We start from the raw sequence: 21,239 nt of genomic DNA, 5'->3' as shown, positions 1-21,239 counted from the left end.
ATAAAATCTTTTAAAAAAAGGTTAAGAGCAGTTGGATAGTAATACTTTTTTTAGTAAAAATATCTGGTACTGGAAAAATCAGAGTTTGTGGATAAAAACATAGATTTAGGAGGCGATGGTTGTCTCCAAGAGCAGAAGCTGTTGAGAGTCATTGACTGTTGAGTAAGAGTCCCTGAGAGGAGGATGCCGACTGGGGATGCACGCACTGGACAATGAGGGGCAGGAGGAGTAAGAGCATTGAGCAACAGCTGGGAAGGATTTTAGGGTTTATGGCCTCCATCTCCTGTCGATACATAAAACTTCTGCTTGGACCCTTCTAGAAGTAGGGCGTTCACTCTCTCACTGAGATGGCCCGGTTCCTATCTTAGCCCTGGCTTAAAGTCTGCCTTCATCAAACCTCCAGCCAAGGATTCTGGCCTGGATTCAAGAGGCATCCCTGTGGTGGTCCCTCTTCCTTCAGGTCTTTCCAGGTGTGAGCTGGGCCGTCACCCCCTCAGGTCCCATGTTCCTGTTTTCTCCACCCGCTCCTCACGTGGTATCACCTTCGCTTTCTACTTTCCTGATTCTCCTCCTCGGGGCACACTCTAATTAAGTTCCTTCCTGAAACGTGGTGCCCAGATTTAAACAGGATGCTCCAAATACACTCCACACACCGAGGAACAGAGGGAGACAGATGTTTCCTTTGTTCCGAGTCCTGTGTTTCTGTTCCCGCAGCCAAGGTCTGCAGGGGAGTCTGGCAGCCAGGTGTCCTAGTTCACTCCTGTTCATGTTGAATGTGCAGCCGCCCAAGAGCCCTGGGTGTTTGCAGCAAGTTCTTTTATTTATGTAGGTCTCCTTCATTTCTGATTTCAGACTCAATTCTTTAACTTAAAAAAGTGTGCGATTTATATCTGTTTTATTAAATTACATTCCTGATTTGCCAGCAAACGAATCAGCAGAGTAATCTGAGCAAGATTAAAAAGTAAGCACAATGTCATTCCCAGGCATGAGGACCATTTTTGGGGAATGTGTTGTAAAAATATGTTTACCAATTTTTAGCAGTCTGTTACATAAAAATCCATGGAAAATGTGACTAGTTTTTTGAAGTTTATTTTCTCCAGTTTCTTTGAGGTCTCTTTTGCTTCCTTTCCTCTAAGAACATCCATAAAATTAAGGTTCTGTCCTTGAAAGGCACTGGTGGCTCCGTCTCCCTTCCTTCGCTGCTCTCCTCCAGTGACAGAGTGCAGGAGGCCAACTTCCGGCTGCACCTATTACGAGCTATGTGGCTAGGGTGAATCTGACATTGTCTTTTAACCTTAGTCTCCTTATCTGTAAAATGGGCACACTAATACTAGCTTTCTTAGAAGGATGCTGGGACGATTGCCCAAGATACCTTATATGAAGTGTTAGACCAGTTGCCACAAACAGAAAGACCTCAGTAAATATTAGCTATTTTTATTGGACTACCACTGAATCTGAAATTTTTTTTCTCATATATTTTGGCACTTATATCAAAGGCATTTCAAGCATTTTCCAAATACGCATTCACATTTTTGCTTGTTCTAAAATCTGTTATGTCCTAAAGAAAGTGTTTCCTACTCAGCTTTGTTTCACTAAGATCTGTCAGGGTTCCTGTTATACAGTGAGTCCTCAAAAAATGCTCATGAAATTCATGTAATAGGTGGATTAATAAATGAAGACATGAGGCACTCTAAAAGCTCGTGCGTCGACTTGACTACAACTTGGTGATGGCACTTATCAGGATGTGATGCTCCTTTGTACCTGTGACCTGTTCTTTGCCCTTTAAAGACCGTGTTACTGTCATTGCTAGAAGCTTACCATGTGCCAGCACCGTTTATTGGCACTTTCTCTTTAATGGTTCCTACCACCCTCTGACATAGGTTTGATCACAAGCCTCCTCTTCCAGAAGAGGAGCGGAGGAACAGAGGCTCGCTCAGCTGGGGGTGGGGTGGCGACAGAACCAGCACCCACACCCCGTCTGGCTCCACAGCCCAGATAACTCACCACTGCCCTCTGTTGCCTTGCATCCTGCTGATTTGCACAAGCTCCAGGTTTCTACTGATACGAAGGATTTAAGCAAAGAAAGACTTTGCCCCAGATTTAGGTCAGTTTGTACATTTGTTTGGTTCTCTCTCAACTGCCTTCGAAGCTACAGCTGATGGGCCATGGCACTTCCTTCTTCCCTCTGGCTGCCGAGCCCAGCGAGTTGTGCATGTGAGAGAAACAAGGTCAACTGTCACGTTAGGACAGTTTTACTGTGTCAGTGTTACTGAGACATCACCACTGAGCTGTTCCAGGCAAGGTGCATCACAGCCAACTTGCTCAGTCACTTTCTACTCCCCCAAGATAGACTTGGCCTCCCCAACCTGTGGTTCCCTTGCTTTTGAAATGGTGGACATGCTTTCTCATATTGTTTCAAAGAGAGAGCGAGATGACATGTTAGAGCATCTAAAATGTTGTCTAACTTAGAATAAAACTTGTTTTTCTCACCCAAATGACATGATAACCGAAAGGGAGGCACAGGAATTCGCATCAATAACCCAGTATGATGTAGTCTCTGGGACATAGTGTATGAGGCGGTATGCAGGGAGGAAAGATCCCTCCTCAGTCCAGAAAGAAGGTCCATAAAAATTGGGATTTCTTCCTGGTCCTTGAAGGAAATGTTTGGCTTCTTCAGAACCTGGCTAATTTAATAGCGATCTGTTCCCTTCAGCTGTGTGGGTGCAGAAACAGGGCTGTTTTCCCAACACTCTCATCCCCACTGCCCAGCACCAATGCCTCACACACAGTAGAAATTCAATAAATACCTGCTGGATGGATTAGTAAATAATAGGGAAGTCACAACCAAAGGGACACATTGTGTGTTAGGTCATAGGTATTTTTAACTCCATTCTACTGCTGGAAAGTCTAGACTCAGAGAGGTTGTAATTGGTCTAAGTAGTTCATCTAGTCAGGAATAGCGAGCTGAACATAGAATTTCTGTAAAATCTGTGACTGTTTTTTTTTTTAAGGGTTTTGTCTTCCTAATTTGGAAAGAAATGCCAGAACAAAATAAATGTTCCAACTGTTTTGGAATCCAGTGATGATGTCTTATGGTCTTGATTTTCCTACGTGAATTAAAAGTCCATTGAATCTGTTGCGAGCTCCCTAGTAAGGAGCCACCCCGAGGATCTGCAAACCATTTGTAAAATGCTCTGCAACACATGCATGCACATAAAGAAAAATACACACATTTAGACTGACTCAGAATTTCTGCTTCTGCAACCAGCCTTCTTCAGTACATTGGAAATGTCAAGAGAAGCGATAGAATTAAGTGGCTGCTCTTCTCGCATTCATTAGGAGGTAGATATTCTAACTTGGTATCAGTAGCATAGTAGACACTCAATTAATGGTTGATGAGTAGAAGCGTAATAGGCTGACTTAATTAAGTAATTAATTTAATAATGAACTCCTAAAAATACTTGAAATTGATCATTTAAGGGGAAAAACTATTTTTAGCAGGATTGAACATATAAAGGGACCCTTACAACGTTGTTGATCCTAAACTCACACAAAATTGTGATATTAATTCTTATTTTTAAATGATGAAGAATTCAAAACTCAAACACAAACATGCAAATGTATTTTTATTAAATAAGGGAGAAAAGTTTTGTAGGATAATTTTTTGTTTTGTTTCGTTTTAGAAAATTTGTGCAGAAATAGAGATACATGATTAGAAAAAGAAGAAAATAGCAATCCCTTGAGATTATTTTATAAGATTCTTATTTTGTTCACCCCATGGCAGAGTAATCACAAGATTATTCTATTAATAACTTATAACTATAAACATAAAATAGCTTTAAACAAAAATGGCATTCTGTATTCAACCTTATTAGTATTCATTTATTCATTTTAAGAGAGGGGGTGGAGAGGGGCGAGGGAGTGGGAGAGAGAGACTCTGAAACAGACTCCCTGCTGAGTGTGGAGCTTAACTCAGGGCTCGATCTTATGACCCTGGGATCACAACCGGAGCCGAAACCAAGAGTCGGACACTCAACCCACTGAGCCACCCAGGGGCTCCTCAACATTATTTTTTACGTAGCTTATTCCATGAGTATGATCTATAATCCTGAACTGTGGGCTGTCACATATTGTGAGCCAGGTTCCCATATTCTAACACTGTCTTTGTTTTCGCCTCATATTTCTGTTAAGAAGATTGAAAATAATCCATCACGGTGGAATATGACCAAGCTTGAATATGTCAAAGATCTGAATAAAACACGTATCGCAAATCAATACCTTCTGTAGACACATAGTCAGTATGCTGTTTATCTTGATTAAGAACCAGTGCTTTCACTTTATTGGTAAAGTAAAGTAAAATGAGTAAAGTAAAGTAAGAGCGGAAAATTATTCATCCTAAATTACTTGTGCTTAGTAAAGTACATTCTCGGTATTCATTTAATGTTCATTAAATAAAGCAAATATAAGATGTAAGAAACCTCTTTTTAATGTAAGAAGTAATAAAGATCTATCCTGCAATGTTCCATTCCATAAAATCTAAACATTAATTTTTAACTGGAAACAATCATAAATGGTAGAGAGTTTGCATACAATTTTCAAATACTGCATTTTTAGTTTTTTTTAAGATTTTATTTTAAATCTTGACAGAGACAGAGAGAGAGAGATCACAAGGAGGCAGAGAGACAGGCAGAGGAGGAAGCAGGCTCTCCACTGATCCGAGAGCCCGACGCGGGACTAGATCCCAAGACCCTGAGATCATGACCTGAGCCGAAGGCAGAGGCTTAATCCACTGAGCCACCCTGGCCCCCAAATACTGCATTTTTAAGAAGTTGTGTTCCATAGAACATGGCTTTCAGTGGTTGTTAACTGGAGGTTCTCTTACATAGGACCCAAGCTTTTCAGAGCTTTTATTTTAATGTGCTAGTATGCAACACTCTGACTCAAGAAGAGATCTAATTACTGTTTCCTACTGTCATTTCAGTGCAGAGTTTCTTTTTTTATTCAATATATTTTAGGAAAGGTCACTGAATGATGCTGTGGATTTCAGATTAATTAACTTATCCTTTGCTGTTATATTTACTTCTTTGTTAATAAGAGTTTTTTTTTTCACATAACATTTCATATAATTCCACAAATGCCTCACAGAACTTATATTTCAGGTTGATTATGTATATACATGTATATATTTTATGTCTCTATATTTAGGGAGATAGATAATAGGTAGATATGATGGCTTCGAATCTATTTGATAGTCATTAAGTGTTATATATTGATTGTGATCATAACTTACAGACCTAACATCTATTTATATGTTCAATTGCAAAACATTTTAAAAATCAAAATTCAAATGCTTATCATATACTAATAAAAACTTTATAATAAATATAATCTCAAACCAGTCTAGAAATTTGGGATTTGGAAACATCCAAAAAGTAAAGTTAACATTTGTATTGGTTTTATAATTTGCTTAGATTTTTTTAGCTTTAATCACGAACAGTACAAATCTAAACTGTAAGATAAAATATTATGTTTGTTATAAGTACATTTTCTTTCTTTTAAAGATTTATTTATTTATTTGAGAGACAGAGAGAAAATGATCAGGGAGGGGCAGAGGCAGAGGGGGTCCCTCAGGCAGACTCCCCACTGAGCTCAGAGCCTGAGGCAGGGCTCCATCTCATGACCCTGAGATCAGGACCTGAGATGAAACCAAGAGTTAGATTTTCAACAGACTGTACCTATAAGGTGCCCCTATAAGTACATTTTCAACTGAAATTACTTTATGCCCCTTTTGGGGGGAAGAACGTAGGTGAAGTGATTTTATGTAAGGTGTCAAATGTAGGTTCCCTTCTTCCTCAGGAGTAAGAAGATAAATGACTGCAAGGACCTTGAAAAGTCAAGGAAAATTTAGGCCAAAACCAAGAACCCAACAAAAGAATTGCCAGAAGCAAAGAAGACACAATGAAAAGGAAATTCTTTAAAAAGGGAAGAAAAAAAAATGACAGTTTAGGTCATTGAAGATTTAATTGACTCCTCAAAGTCAGAGAGAACAGAGCAGTCTGAAGACCTTTTACAGTAGTCCTACTGAGACTTCCCCCCCCAGCCACTACCATCCTTCCTAATATGCTCAGATGGGCTACTGGTAAACCCGGGTATTTTTGAGAAAAATAATTGGATAATTGCTTGAAAACAATTAGGAGGATCACTGGGTAAGAGATTCTGTGAGACCGTGGTAAGTCTTACCTGTGATACCATGGTAACTCTATTTCAGAAATTAAAGCCCAGTTATAAATAATTATGAAAAAATATCTTTCTTTAAGTGTAGAGCTTTTCTTGATTGGTGAACTAGAATTACGATTCTGTAGATCTGTGGATAATTTACTGTGCATGAATAATGTTAAACAACTCTTTGACCTTTAAAGCTTTAGGTGTACAAAAGCTGTAGCACATATACGGTCGACCTTGGCCCTCACGGATGCTTACAATGTAAGACTTGAATGGCTCATGAGATGTCAGACCATGACCCCTAAATTTCAGGTAGCTCCCAACAACAGAAATAATCAAGAGAATGTCTTGGATAACTCTGACATCTGTTGGAGACTATCATAATTATAGGACAAATTAAAGTAGACTTTGAAGTTTAGATATTTGGAGGATCTACACTGATGTTTTTTTTTTTTTTTTTTGGATGAAATTTTTGAAGTAGTGACCACAGCCCACTACATTTTAGGCTCAGGATCAAGACATGGCTGTTTCCACATGCAGCCCAGATCTCAGGGGGACTGACCGGTTTAATTAGGTTAATTGAACAGTTCTTTAAAGAAGCACTCTACTTCTGAACTCTGGAGAATTTCTGCATCTGTCAATAAGTTAGTCTTGTTTCTCAATTTTATTGGTGTGTGAATTTTAAGAATTGATCCTCTTATGTCCAAAAAAGATTATATTTCATTTTCTTCTACTTGTTCACTAGGTGTTAAAGATAGAAGAGACCCTATTCCAAGGATAGTTCAAATTGTCCAACTCTGTTTTTAATAAATGTTTTCCGGAGATCTGTCTTAGTAGAAAGAAATAAGTCTCAGTGATTCTGTTTGTATCCTGAGTGTTTTTGAAATTACCGTATAGTATTACTTATTGTGCTCCTTCATGTTAGGGTATTTTCATAGGATAGCCCTACTCCTGCAAAAGAATTCCAGTCATAGATAGGCATGTTTATTTTCACTTTGCAGAAGAAAAGCCGAGAATCAGCATAGTCGAATGACTTGCCACCAAGTGTACAGTATTTAGCATGTCAGGGTCAAAATTTAGAAATTAACCATAATTCATGTATTGAGCACTTGTGATAGGCCAGACACTGTTCAAGGCACTGCAGATGTAATGTCCAATTTTACTCTGGAATGAATCCTAGAAGGCAGTTTCGTGGACTTCATTTCCAGTTATGGCAGCGGAGGTCCAAGCCAAGCACTGACTTGTTCAAGGACACGAGACTCAAGTGATTTGTTAAGATTCGCGTTCGGGTCAGTCCTCCTCCCGGTTTCTCCTGCTCTCTGTAGGTCCCTAAGGGTATGTCCTGGAACGACCTCCTAGTGACAATTCCTCAGGGTCCTTGCTTTCTCCATGTCTCTTTCTTTATAAAGATTTCCCATTTTTTAAATAGATCTCTTCTTACATAGAAAACATGGAAAGAGAAAATCACTCTGTAAAGATTTAGCAGTGTCTTAAGGTATGTTCTAGAGCAGGGTAAGGTAACAAGTGGAGAAAATGTCTATTATAAAAGGCATTATGAGGAGACGCATATAAATACACCCCCCCACACAGCTGGCCCTCAAACAGTTGGGGGTTTAGGGATGCCAACCCCCAAAGTAGTTGAAAATCTGCATGTAAATATGCCTCCCTGTAAACTTCACTTACTCACAGCCTGCTGTTGACGGGGAGCCTTACCGATAACATGAACGTTGATTAACCCATATTTTGTATGTTATATGCACGATAAACTAAGAGAGGGAGAAGAGTGTTACTGAGAAAAATCGTAAGGGAGGGAAAATACATTTACAGTGCTGTACTGTCAGAAAATCCACATGTAAATGTGGACCCCATGGTGTTCAGGGGTCCACTTTATACACACACATATACAATGGCATCCATATAATTCTTACACTATTACATGAAAGCATATGATCGTTCATATATTGTCCCTAAATTTAAGGTACAAATGTGATTCTAGGCTTCTTCTCAGAAGGAGTGTCCTTGTTCCCTAAATTGAAATATAGATATGTGACCATAGAATATTCCAGTGAGGACTACAAAACTTCTAAACCATTGTAGAGCATTTCAGGACGCTAGAATGGCATCTAATAACCAGTTCTTGCCGCAGAACACTAACGCAGGGCTCGAATCTGCCTCTGCAGCCCATCCACACTTGGACATGGAGCAGGGACAGGGAATCCCGGCTCTTGACTTCATTCGTCTCACCTCGGAGGCGCGTAACAGGAAGCCCCAAACCTTTTACACACCCAGTCAGAAAGCACAGTGTGACTTTAACTTATGAAAAACTGCCTTAGAAAACTATGTGGTGTGCGTTTCCATGTGGTTGATTTTTTCTGTTTTTATGCACATGTGCCATTTGTTTTGTTTCTATGTGAGGGAAGCACACCAGGGGTATTTCCGCATCATTTTCTGTACCTGCGTCTCTCTTTATGGTTGCTCCTGTCCTATTGCATTTTCCCTCTGACTCTCTTATATGTTCTTGCCCCCACCACCCCAATTTCTAGTTCTTTCTGTTGTCCGTTGCCTGCTTCCTTTAGCCATAATATAAAACAAAACTCTAAAAGATAACTCTGAGTTGCTTTTGAGCCCTTCCTGTGATTATGACAGCAAAAATTAACTTGCTATTATTTCTGTAGCTTTTTGTTGATGCTTTTTATGGATCAGATCCTCATTAAAACAAAGAACGGGACAGAAGTGCACATTGTGTGCCTTTCCATGACTGTTTTGAGCTGAATCCACGAAATCAATATATAGCTATCGGCAGTATAGAAGCTGGATTCCGTCAGTTTATTTTAATGGAGTTTCCTTGTGTTTTAAATTGGATCAGTGTTCTTTGTTGCTCTAACACAAAGTGTCAGTATGTTTGTAATAGGAGATTTTTCTTATGTTTTACACGTACAGATGGAAATCTTCTCATAGGCTGATCACAACTCTAAAATAGTCTGTGTGACCCGTAATCCTTCTGCTTAAGTCTTACACATACCATTAACCCCGCCAGTATTTGAGACAATGAACTGATTGCAGATTTCGGTATGTACTTCTCCTGTCACTGTTAATGCTAACAGCGTTTTGATCTGTTTTGTAGTGCAGTTTCAGTGGAAAGAAAATTAATTTTTAGTGACCTCATCCTACATTTTCTTTATGTCTGATTTTCACTTATTTTAAAAAAGATAATGTTTGGAGAAGTACATTGTGATCAACAACTTAGTCTTCTGCAAAGCAGCACTTCTGACCCATCTGCTAAGCTATTGTTTTGCATTGGTTTGGTGTTGACCAGGAAAGGTGTCTGTTTTGTTTGCTTGATTGGTAGGGATGATATGGATTCATCTGAGTGACACTGACCAAGGCTCTCAGGTGGTCGTTGCCCATAGTCCCCTCCTGGTGGAAAGGGTGGGACTGCAAAAAAAAACTCGTGGTAGCTACACTTTTATGTATAATTACATCCACTGCACTTTGTAACCGAAGATGAAGGATCATCAGGACGCGCAACCACCAGTGGCCTCTGATGGAGCTGTTATGGATGGTGGTTCTCTTCTTTATGTTTTTTATTTTTGCAGTGAACAAAGAAAAAACCCAGCTAATATATAGCTATTTTTAAAAAGAGGCTAATGTGACCTAGATAAAGAGGAATTTAAAGCAGCTAGTTGATTAGGCCATAAAGGATGTGATTTGTCATAGACATAATATGTTCCTCAAATATTTATAAAGGCTTAATAATAGGTGCGCTCGAAATATTTCATTCCCTTCACCCCCCAAATCTAGGTAATAGTCATTAGTTTAAATATTTATTAATTTAGTAGGTGTAAGTAAACTAAGATGGTATTTCAGCACTCTTCAGGGAGACCAGGTTCTGTAAGTGAGGCAAGCAAAGCATCTGTTTTCATTTATTATGAATACTAATAGTCAGCAATTCTATTTACCGAATGGTCTCATGAGAGACCATTCAATTTCATTTTTAAATCTGTCCTCATTTTTAAGCCTATTTTCATTTTAAAATCTGTCCTTAAGCAGTGTAACCATTTGCATGTGTACATATAGGCAGAAGCATACACGTTTATATACATACACACACATAACTGGAACTAAATAGGTAAATACTATGTAAACAGGCTTGCAAGCTTCTGTGCTAAGTTCTAGGAACTAATCAAGGTAAGATGGCACTTCTTCACAGCATGACTTCCATAACCAAGCTATCCTCTTCCATCCACATCAACCAGATACTCACCTTGGAATTTTGTTGTTAGATAAATAAATATTTTAGGGAGAAATTTAGAAACCCTGTTGAACTGTATTTATTCAGCACACATTCTGATGATACCCAGCATTTTGGAAATGGGTATTTATGGCTTGTGGAACATTTATGGTGCAGTGAAAATCCATAAATTGTGACTAACCCAACAAAGCTAGAAAACGCAGTAAGTGGTGATTTCACTATCCTGCGGAGAGCCTTGCGTGTGCGGTGGTGGGGTTCCTGTGGTAGTCTGGCCCTAACTGCATATTTTCTTTCCGTGAGGTGGTAAGTCTCATGTGGTGAAGTGACAGATATATATGGTAGATGTCTCTTTCAGTGGGTGAGGGACAGCTCTTGCTTTAGAGAGCACTTATTAAAGACAGTAATTTGCACTCACGCGAAAAGCAGGGGCTAGATGTCTTCCATGTACAAGCTGCTCCCAGGCTGTGAGATAAATCATTTATAATTTGTACTGGTTCTTTCAGTCCAATGGCTGGGAAATTACTAATCAAACATAGCCCTTCAAAGGGCTTGACTTGATATCATATAGTGGACCTTAGCACAGAGAATGTTTTGCTGGGAAAATTGTAAACTCCACTAAAATATGTGCCAAGTCTGTTCCTGGGTGTTTTGCACTATTTCCACTGATTTTACTGATCTTGGTCATCTGATGAGTATTTTTGGAAGGGAAGAGACTTCTCAGTATGAGCTGTTAGGCTTTACATGTTTGACAACACAGAATGGCCATTTTGACATAATCACAGTAATTTTTGGGTGGTGGTTTTAAGAAGTCAGACATAATTGGTTATCCCTTTCTTGATTTTTCTTATATTACTGTCACTTAGATAAGACAGTCCCTTCATTAGAGTACTTTATCACATATTGATGTCAAAATCTCTGTCTCTCTCCTTTGCTCTCTCTATATGCGTAGATACAATATGGTCATGGATATGTAGTTATAGATACAGAGACACAGATACAGATGTTTACAGATATTGTGTGTGTGTGTGTGTGTGTGTGTGTGTGTGTGTGTACCTATACATATACAATAAAGCTTGACCTAATGGTGTTGTAATATCCAGCTGTTTCCTCTCCTAATATGCTCATAATATTCCCACTGTGGCTGAAATAAGGGGAACAGGAAACAAAGAGGTCACCACAGTGGGGACACTTCCTTGATGTTAGGGTACCTCACTATATGCTGCCTGGCAAGCTTTCCCGGAGGTCATGGAACAGAACGGGTCAAAGGCCAAACCAAGAAGATCGGATTGCCAAGACTATCACATCAATGGAAACATGCAGTGCAGAGTAGGAGGAAGAAAGTGGTGGGTAACACACTTAGGAAGGGGTGCCAGAGGAGGGGACAAGTAATCAAGTAAGGTAGACCTCTTGGCCTTTGGTGGAAAACTTGTCCAGGTGGCTAGACACCTGCTAGTCCAGTGTTTATATAATTCAGTGTAATACCAGTGTATTAATGCAGTGATGCAAAGTGGTAGGGATTGTACTAGTAGAACATGTGTATTGTATTTCTGTGTATAACTACAGGTATACAAGTTAATGACAGAAATCATTCTGTATCTCTCCGTTTTCTGGTAATACCTATTTGCTGCTTTTCTTATTCATGTTTTGTGTTTCAGACATGCAGAAATAGGCCCCTGAACCTTCAGAAATAGTTTTGAAGGAAACTTAAAATGGAAACAATCTCATCTACTGTTTTTCTCCCCAGTGAACCAGGAAGGCCTGCCATTTTTTTTTTTTTTATTTCAGTATGGAAAACTTTAGTATAGGATCCCAGATGTTCTGAAAGTACATAATTTGAGAACCAGTGATTTAGTCTGAAGAAAATAATAATAGGACAACTAAATAACTATTTTAAGGCTGTAAGTGGACATTATATGGAGGATGGCATCTAGTGATACTTAATTTACTGGAGTCGCTATTTTTACCCCTGGAGGTCTGACTGGTGACTAATTCTTGAGGGGAGGAGGAAGAGGCTTGAGGGCACTTTAACTGGACATTTGTTATTTGTGTAGATATTGATTTTCTCATTTTTATCATTTCTCCTGTATTATGTTTAGGAGATTTATGAAATATATAAAACGCTTTCAAATGATTTGTTGGATGTCGGATAATTGATTCTTTTTTGTTTCTTTGTTTAGGTTAAAATTTGACACCTATTAATTTAAAAAAAATTATTAAACAGATGTGCTTCTTCTTATTCTTTTCAGCATCCTTTGAGGCTGATATCTGGAGGTTGGAAATTCTGTAATTATTTTGCTTGTCTCAGTTCTCTCTCTCCAAACCTCATAATCAATCAGTTCTCTTCACCACACAGATAAAATCCAATTCCCTAAGGAACTATATGAATTTCTATTTTATTATTTTATTTTTAACTGTGGTTAAAAAAACCCCCACATAACCTAAAATTTACCTTCCTAATCATTTTAACTGTACAGTTCTGTATTGACAAGGATATTTGCATTGTTGTGTAACTCATCTCTAAAACTTCTTCAAAAGTTGGTTGGGGTGGGACAAACCATAAGAGACCCTTAATCTCATTAAACAAACTGAGGGTTGCTGGGGGGTGGAGGAGGTAGTGAGAGGGTGGGTGGGTTATGAACACTGGGAAGGGTATGTGCTATGGTGAGTGCTGTGAAATGTGTAAGCCTGACGATTCACAGACCTGTACCCCTGGGGCTAATAATACATTATATGTTAATAAAAATAACTTAAAAAACAACAACTACAAAAAAACAAAACCTGCCACTCCAAAGCAGGTAGACAACTCCCCATTCACTCTTTCCCCAGCCCCCGACAGCCACCGCTTTGTGAGACTTTCTTCATCGGACTCCTGTTTCTGCTTTCTGGATTTTCTCTAACTCATCTCAAAACCTGCTGTTCAGGCACACAAAACTTTCATTCCCCATTCAGGCTCTAATTTTAAGACCTTCCTCCACATTCTTTTTCCACCTATTGTACGGTTAACTTCTGACTCAACTTTCAGACATAGACTTACAAGAATGTCCTAGAGTGGGAGATGTACACCTACTATGTGCTCCTGTATGCGCCCTTCATTTCCAACTATCACAACAATTAGCTTAAAACATTTTTTTTTGATAGAACGTGAGTCCTTCGAAAGTAAAACCGATAGCTACATAAAGAAGAACATCTAGTCCAGCCCATCATTTTATTCTTGGCACCGTAACATGCACTAAATAAATAATTGTTGACTGGATAAGCGGGTCAGTGCTCCAAATACCTAATTTGAATATTTCCTGTCACCTGTTGGCTATGTGCCTTTGGGTACATAAAGATAATGATGATGATGATTCTGCTATTAATTACAACACTAATGGCAGTAGTAGCAAGCGGCCATCGCTGTCACTTACACAGCACTTACTATGTACGAGGCACTTTTAAAACTTTCACATGTGTTAACTCATTTACTCTTCATAATAACCCTGTTCATGAGGTACTGCGATTATGCCCGTTGTCAGATGAGTAGAGAGGACAGGAATGCAGAGTGATTTGTTCAAGGTCACTTAGCTCAAAAGAACAGAACTGTTCCTGGAATCAGCCCCTTTGAATCTGAACTCATGTTCAGAAATATCACTGCTTTATGTGTTGGACATTCATTTCTTTATTTATAATAAGGGTTATTGTAACTATTTTAAATATGGGTGATGACCATTAAGTGTTCTAATCTTTGTGAGCGTCTTAGCACAGTGCCTGATTTGTAATGAAAGTTTAATAAATAATAGCACTTATTGCCATAATATATGTCAAGTGCCTTGTTGGAGGCTTACAAGGCTGTAGGCTTTCAGTAAATGCAAGCCGCCTTCTTCTCTCTTTCGCCTTAATTGGAGGAAGTGAGAGGCGAGCACCAGAGCAGAGGACTTAGGTCAGGAGCATATTGCAGTGGCCACCAAGGGAAAGGGTAATAACTTTTGCAAGCTGTGGATGAAGAGCACAAATTTCAGAAAACAGCCTCCCGTAACGGCATGCTAATGCTTTGCTGGGATTGTGATTAAAACGTCTGGCATTTGGATAATATTTCTAAATTTGAAATCATGTTCATATATCTCATGTCATTTTTATCTCATGGTTGACCTTGGGAGAAAAGACATAATATCCCAATCCCCATGTTACAAAGGATCCTCAATGACTTACTGAGTATGAGTCGGATGGGTACAAAGAAGCACTAGAGATTGTTGTTATGTCAAAATGTAATTCATCCTCAAACTGGGACATTTTTGAGAATGGAAGAGGACCCTTAATGATTAAGTTAGGAGAACAGACATAAACTGAGTCTGCCTGGGGTCTGGGAGGAGGTATGGGACCCCTTTTTCTGCTCACCAGATTCTCCCTTCCCTTGTTCACCTTTCCCTTGCCCAACAGGCATCACCCTAACTTAAAATATTCTTCTTCCTTGATTCAGAGAATGAGTTCTTCTTAGGGTGTCCATCGTTCCACTTCCTGTACATACAACATTGCACATTGTGAAAATCATATGTTATCTATTTGAAAAGAATGAGAAATTTACCTTGATACAGTGACTGCACATACGTGTGTGTGTGTGTGTTTGAGATAAAGGCTGAGAGGCCAGCCTACGTGGCTTGGTTTGCTTCTGTGGTGGAGCTTCCTTTTTGCTCTGTTTAACCTCCTTTAATCAATTATATTGAATCAGGTACTAGCTTCCTTTTTTGTGGTAACAAAGGGCGTTAAATCAGATGTCTCAAAAGAACAGGCATTTATTGTCTTACGGTTCTGAATGCCAGAAGTCCAAAATCAAGCTGTTTGCAGGGTTTGGTGTTTTCACAGGCTTTTGAGAGAGAATCCGCTCAGTCTCTGTCCCAACTTCTGGTCAGCCCCATGCTTACCTTGCCTTGCAGATAAGACACGTCACTTCCGTCCTCTGTCTTCACATGTCATCTCCTGTGTGTCTGTCCTTACAGTGGTCCTCTACAGCCATATTGAGTTAGGGACCCACCCTACTCCAGTATGACCTCATGTCCACATGATGTTTACAGTGACCTTACTCCCAAATAAGGTCACAATCTGAAGGTCTAGGGGTTAGAAATTCAACTTTTTTTGGCAGGGGGGAATTCCGCTCATGACAATTAGTAAGAACAACCTAACCCAATTGTATATGGAAGAGTTTGCCAGTGTTGCAGTCTCTATCAGTCTCTCTTTTGTGATAATTTGTGTCTTTGGAAAGCAAGAAAATACAAGAACTAGCTGTGTCTGCTGAAGATATGACCTCATAGTGACCCTCCCTGTTCATTTCCTGGAAGATGGTCACAGGATGCAATTTCGTAGACAGGAATTATAAACAGAGTTACTACAAAATTAGTGTTTTGCTTAAACTATTTTCTTCACCTGCTGTGTTTAAAAGATATGAAAGTTATTTTCCTTTTAAAATTAACAAATTATATTAGTGTTCTTATTAATAACTGTATTTATATGTCTTAGTCATGAATAGTTGCTGATTGGAATGGGAAATAGTTTGGTATTTTAATAGAATTACAGATTATTATAAGATAGTTCACTCTCCAGAATGTTGAGAATGACAAAGAAGTTATTACTCTAACCTCCTCTGGCTTTACATAAGCTACAGAGTGGTATCTGGATAGCTTCCACATTCCCTGCAGGACACAGCTGGGGGAAAGAGGCAATAGGGCCAAGCAAAAGACACTCTGGGAAGAATGACAGATCCTCTGGGAAGAGATCGGCAATCCCAAGCAATGAAGTCTCAAAGAGAGGGGCAAAATTTAATGCCATTGAAGGTATAGCTCCTTGAGGCACCAAACGGAGAGGGTAGATGGAGGCGCTGAGCAAGAAGGACAGAGAAAGCACAGGTAGAGCGCTGGCTGATGGCTTTTGTGAATGTGGAAAGGCTGGGGTTAGTGCCTGGTGTGGCACGCAGTCCCCAGGACTAGTTCAAATATGCATCTGGACTTATGAGAACCAGGTTCATGTGAAGACATCAGAAGCTCAAATTGCCCTGTTTCCTCTCCCCACTTCTACCAGAATAAAGGAACATCCTTAAAAGACTGTGGCAGCTAAGTGTCCTGACCTTACAGCTTGCTACTTCTTCTGAACCCACTGACTCTTTGGCATAAGACGGAGTCTGTTAAAAAAACTCACAAGCATCCTTCATGGCTCTGCTCGGAGACCTCCATGGTTCCCCACCAGGCAACTGACATGGTTCCTCTCCATCATCCTCATCCTCTCTCAAACCAGAGAGTGTGTATGTACACTTCAATATATTTTGACCTACATTTTTCAAAATGATTGAAAGATACTTTGGGAGTAATGCTAGGTACAAGGGTTTATTCCTGCAAGAACTCCTTACTATCTCTCAGACAAAATTCAGAGTTTCTCAGAGTTCCGGCCTGCATCTTTACAGATCTCCTACTCTCCCTACTGTTAAATAGACTCTCAGTAGTATCTGTTGGGGGAGTGAAATGCAGAACGTGAGGCTGCCCATAGTGTTGTTCTTCGTCTCCTCCAGATTGCTGTTTCTCCCGAATGAAGGTTCATGCGATGGTGATGTCCATTCTCTTCAGCAGCTGCTGACCCTTTTGCCACTGTGACAACCTCCATGGAACGTCTTCTTTCCCTGTTGATGACACAGACACATTCATACATTATCACGCAGACTTGCGGCATTTCTGTCTTCCTGCGTTTATCTGGAAGGGCTGCACCCCGGCTCATTGTGCCTCATCATGACCCTGCTCCATGTTCAAAGGCACAGACGGACTGCATCCGGTGTCTCCTCCAAGCTTGTGTAGGGCAAGGCTTTTGTGTGAATGTGTCTTCAGTCCAGAGTCAGGTTTGCACCTGATGTTTTCCTCTACAAAGTGACTTCGAATAAACATTTATCATGAGGGACAGCTGGAAGTGAAGACACATACATGCCAGTTTGTAGCGCATTTTGAATGTGCCCCTGGCTTCTGTCCTTGTTGACTGTGCACAAAGGGAAAGTGCAGATCTTCTCTCTGAGGCTAATTGTTGCTTTCACAGCTCACTCACCCCCTTCCCTTGCACTCTGTAGGATTGTCTCTGACCTCTGACGTTCTTGTGAAAATTGATATCCATGGTTTATGGCCCACAAGGAATAATTTAAATGATGACAGATCTCTGGAGGTGTGCTTTTAGTTAAGCAGCCATGTTTTAAGATGACAGTTGTGAAGATACAAAAACTCTGGCCTTCCCGGTCTCCCACTTCCCTTACATTAAAATGTGGTGTCTCCGTCATGATTTATCTACTTCCGTTTTATATGCATTCTTGTATTTATGCTTTCTATGCATTGACATTAAACAAATTTAACATTTGGTTGTGATTGACTCGAGTGCAAGTCTACACTCTGCACCTTTGATCCTCAAAGTGCAGTCCCTGGGCCAGCCATGTTGCATCACGGGAGAAGATTGGTAAACCTACAGAATTCAGGTCAAGAGACCAAGAGAAAGGACTTGAGAAGCTTATTTACCTCAATCATGGAGTTTTCCTGAAAGGGGATGCTCACTCAAGTTATGCAGTCCCGGAACCTCCAAGACGATCTAGCCAAAACCAGCCCCGCGAGTTCTAAAGAGTTCCTTCAACAGCCGCTGGAAGAGGTGAGACAGTGTTGCCCCAGAACCATAGCTCTGTCTACACACCAGGATCCTGAGAATTAAAGAAAACAAAAATTTTGTATCAGGTTTTGTCAGTGGAAAAGGACAGTTAACCATTCTCCCAGCTCCCCAGTCAGCCTCTCACCCAGTACCGCTGAGTGCCGGCTGACCAGAGGATGTGTCTGAGACATCAGATGTGTCCGTGGTAGTTGATGTCGCCTGCAATGCTGGTGTTCTCCAGGCAGAGAAAAGTACCGTGTGCCAAAAGATCAGTTAGTATGGGTGGCCACGAAATGCATTGAGGACAACTCCAATTTACTCTCACACTCTTCCAATATTACTAAATTTAGAATAAAAGGAAACATCCAAAGGATGAAACAGAATCTGACCAGAATCCAAACCAACCGCACTGAGTCTAAGGGAGAAAACGAGAGAAGAACTGATCCTCAGGCAGATCAGAAGCAGTACTGTGAGCCATCCAGGTCCCTTTCCTCAAATTTTATTGCCAAGAGACCATGTTTCAAGCAAAACCAGGTACCTGATGGAAGACATTTCCAGTACAGAGGTCCATGTGGAGATGAAGGGACCAGCCTATGAATTAAAAATTGTGGCTAGTCGGAATGAAAAACCTTTGGAAAGTAAAATAGAAGTTAAATCACCTGGTAGTAATTCAGCTTGTCCCTGTGACCTTAGTGTTTCTGAGGATGATTTATTGATCGAGGTCTCTGAGGAGTACAGATTACATCTGAATCTTCCAGAATCTGTGCATACTGAAATGACTACAGCAAAATTTATCAAAGAGAACGCTACATTAATCATCCCAGTGCTCCTGGTGGAAGTCAAGAGCATCGTCTGCTTTGGGTTTTCTGTGCTAATGGCCTGTGAATTACAAGACCTTCGTGAAGGGTGAATGGACAGCGCTTTATCTTAAACACGAGTTTTGTGATTTTTAAGAGTTCTTTTTCACCAAATGATGTTTTCTCATCAACTGTTCTTTTTTTTTTTTTTTTTTTTTAAGTCCCTCTTTCTCCTTCTCAAACTTGGAATGAAGCAGAAACTACTAAAAACTGTATTGCCATGATATACTAGTTTGGAAGGTATTTCTAAAGGTCTTAAAGTAACGAATATGATTTGGGAAATTCTGCTTGTTTCCAGGAAACATGGGAGAATTTGCGGCTTACTGGTCAAAAATAAAACGTTTTTGTCTAGGAAATTTTTACATCAGGGAGATGAAAATAAAAATTTTTAAAAAGCAGAGTTCAGGTGCAGCCCTGAGCTACTACGTCAAAGTTGCAATTCATAAGAGGTTTTATCTTGATGTTTTCTGTGCACATTAAAGTTTGAGCACTGTTCTACATTTCTATGGAATGTACTCTTGTTAGCTCTGAGTTAGTGTTTGGTTTTTGAAACATTGCCATTGTTTTGGGGAATGTAGAGCCCCCAGAAAAATAATTTAATATTTTATATTCACATGCACACACACACACATATACACACAGAAAATCTTCTAGCTTCCACCCAGCAGGTGCAGTTTTACTTTGGGGTTACACAGATGAAATATTATAAGGAAACACTACACACAATGTCTTTGGTTACCTGAAAAGCAAGATTTCATTAGACACTCTGTGTTTAATAGGACTAAATAGTATTGAAATAAGTTTTCTTTTTCTCAATAGTGACCCATTTTTCCTTATTTGTCACATCTATATTTTATGTAGACATCTATAGTTTTGTTATAAAATTATATATAAATAAAAATTGTGGCTGGGTGAATTTGCTGGGTCTGATTTTTATTGCTCCTTAAGTAAGGAGCGATTGTCCTACACATGCTTTTATTTTCTGATGAATGCTACCAGCTGCAATTTTGTTTTAGTCCTAAGTCTGCAGTAGACTGTAACTCTTCCCTACATGTTTATGCATACGTGTGCAAACACACCTGCACTCAAGCATATTTGGAATTAATTTTGAGCAGCTCTAATAGTTTTGTCTATCAACCTAAGTTCATTATAGGAGCTGTAGAAATTACAGAGATTGTTAGAGAACAATTCCTACTGTCTGGGGCATTTATAATCTAGTATACAAAATAAATTGAACAGAATCAAAATAAATTGAACAGAAATCACTTAGGTATGAAATGCAACAAAAGAGCCCCCTGATTACTTTTGGACAGGGTAATCAAAAAGACATTCTTTGATAAACTGGTATCTAATTGAACTTTGAAAGATACATAGCATTCGAACAGGTAGAAAAAAGCAAGAGCATTTTAACTGGAGGCAACAGTAGGAACAAAGACAAGAAAACCAAAAATGATGAGCCATAGAAAATGACAAATTCCCAGAAAAATAAAGTGAAAGATGTTATAAAAAAATACCAAAAATTGAAGACTGAGAGCTCCACTCACTACTACTCCATGATATGCACATCTTCTAGAATTTCTAAGAGCTCAGGTAGATGAAGGAATTATTCTCGTTAATACTGGCAGATGAAAATGCTGCAGTGAATTTAGAAGACAAATGTGCAAAGACATTTCTGAAAATAGTTAACTACAAAATCACGTGGTCTCAGAATGAAAATATCATTGAGGCGTGCCTGGGTGGCTCAGTCTTTATGCATCTGCCTTTAAGCTCAGGTCATGATTCCAGAATCCTGGGATCGAGCCCCACGTCAGGGTCCCTGCTTGGCGGGAAGCAAGAAAACATCATTGGCAGACATCACCCACTTTCACAGAAAGGATAGAAATCCTTGGGGGCTCCTGGGTGGCACAGTGGTTAAACCTCTGCCTTTGGCTCAGGTCATGATCTCAGGGTCCTGGTATTGAGCCCCGCATCAGGCTCTCTGTTCAGTGGGGAGCCTGCTTCCCCTTCTTTCTCTGCCTGCCTCTCTGCCTACTTGTGATCTCTGTCTGTCAAATAAATAAATAAAATCTTAAAAAAAAAAAAAAGAAATCCTTTCTGGTCTCCTTTATGGTTTCCATTCAGGTTTTGCTAAAATTCATTTCATTACAGGTTTCTTTACTGAAATTTGCAAGATAGCTTTTGGAAAGCTCTTTTTTTCTTGAGTTGATTGGAAATCAGAGGAAAGCCGAAAATCAGGAAATCAGAAAAAAGGACAGACCTACTTGTTTGTCCAT

At 39.6% G+C, this 21,239-nt stretch overlaps 1 protein-coding gene and 1 pseudogene across 1 annotated transcript in view; both read left to right on the top strand.

Moving 5' to 3' along the window:
- LOC111146948 (family with sequence similarity 155 member A) overlaps positions 1-21,239 on the top strand; it is a 617,300-nt gene that overhangs the window by 67,945 nt on the left and 528,116 nt on the right. The gene's annotated exons all lie outside the window — the stretch shown is intronic.
- Positions 17,993-19,019, top strand: LOC111147166 (annotated as a pseudogene).

This window comes from Enhydra lutris, unplaced genomic scaffold, assembly GCF_002288905.1.
Source record: "Enhydra lutris kenyoni isolate GAN:26980312 unplaced genomic scaffold, ASM228890v2 scaffoldscaffold15, whole genome shotgun sequence".
Taxonomy (NCBI): Eukaryota; Metazoa; Chordata; class Mammalia; order Carnivora; family Mustelidae; genus Enhydra; species Enhydra lutris.
This window is presented reverse-complemented; position numbering and strand designations above follow the sequence as displayed.